Genomic DNA, 1,778 nt, shown 5'->3' on the forward strand with positions numbered 1-1,778 from the left:
AACTAGCTCCAAGAACCAAGTCCATGCAATGACTAATAATTCTCACAGGTGACAATCCATCAGGTACATTATCTAAAATGATGTCCTCATATTCTGTCAGCAAATCTCTTATCTCTTCCCGGTGTTCTCCTTCCAGTTTTGGTCTCTTAGTATTCTTAGGAATTAAGGAAAAGCACACATTCTCATGTCTTAGTCCATCCATGAATTTCCTTCCATCTACTAAACAGATTCTAGCATTCATATATACTTCATTCTTCAAAGGTTCCTCCAAAGGCAACAAGGTTTGCTTCATCCCATTGGCCACAATAGTGTATGTATTCTTTCTCCCATCATGTACTACCTGCCTATCAAATTTCCAAGGTCTACCCAACAAAAGGTGACAAATATCCATAGGCATAATATCACACAAGAATTCATAATGATAATTCTCAATTTTCAATTTCACCAAACATTGTTCACTTACTAACAATTTATGTTCATCCTAAATCCATGCTATCTGATAAGGCTTAGGGTGTTTCAATATCTCTAATTTCAACTTATTCACCATCTCTTCCGAAACAATATTATTTGAACTACCACTATCAATAACAAATTTACATCACTTACCAGATACCTTACATCTAGTCTTGAATAGATTCTTCCTCTGTAAGGGTTCTTCATCTCCTCCGATATGACACAAATCTCTCCTCATCATCAACAGTTCTCCATCTTCCAGTTTATTGTCTGATCTGGTGGGGTTTTCTTCCACCACTGTTTCTCTTCCACTAGTTTTAGTCTTCTTACACTTGAATGAATGATGTCCTTCTCCTCCACACTTGAAGCAGGTTCTTCTAAATGTCCTCTTATCGTGTCTTCTAAATTTTTCATTCCAGTAACCATCCTGTTCTCTCCTCCGGTAGAAATTTCTATCATCCTTCCGGTATGGATTACCTTCTTTTCTCACTTCCTTGTCCTTAATCTAATCTATACTGGTTCCTCTTCCTCCAGTATATCCTCTTCCTCCTTTAAGTCTTCCTTCAATAAACCTTCCACCTTTGCCTCTTTGCCTCTGCTCATGTCTTTTATTTAACTTCTCTTCTACCTTTAGGGCATATTGGTAAGCCTCTTCAACACTCTCCAATGAGATCATAATCAATTCCTCTTGTATAGACATCCGCAATCCGTTCAAATATCTTGCAACTTATTCAACCTCATTGTCAACATGTTTGGATCTGATGTTCAACTTGTAAAATAATTCGGTGTACTCTTTTACACTAGATTCCTTATGTCTCAAATTCTGCAACTTCAAGAATAGATCCACTTGATAATTTGCCAGCACAAACTTTGATTTCAACTTAGCAATCATCCGATCCCATGTCTTAATCTTCTCTTTACCTCTTCTATGTCTATCAACTTGCAAATTATCCCACCAAAGAGATGCATGACCTTTCAACCAGGTACAAACATATTTCACCTTCCTCTCTTCTGCAGTGTTTTCAAAATCAAAATACTTCTCCATCTCTGAGATCCAATCCATCAACTCATTTGAATCTAACTTCCCATCATATTCTAGTGGGGTAAAATGTGGTTTAGTATTCTCCCTACTCAAAACCCTCAAAAACCTTTCCTCATCTGAATCAACCACTGGTAGGTTTGCTTGTTCTGTCAGAGCTTCTTCTCCTTCATCTTCACTTACATCTTCAATATTTCAGCCTCTTCTCTGGGCTTTCAACATGACTTCTAACTGGGCTACTATTCCTCACAAAATCTTCATCATAGTAGGGTTTACATTCCCATGC

This window comes from Cryptomeria japonica, chromosome 6 (genome assembly GCF_030272615.1).
Source record: "Cryptomeria japonica chromosome 6, Sugi_1.0, whole genome shotgun sequence".
NCBI classification, from domain to species: domain Eukaryota; kingdom Viridiplantae; phylum Streptophyta; class Pinopsida; order Cupressales; family Cupressaceae; genus Cryptomeria; species Cryptomeria japonica.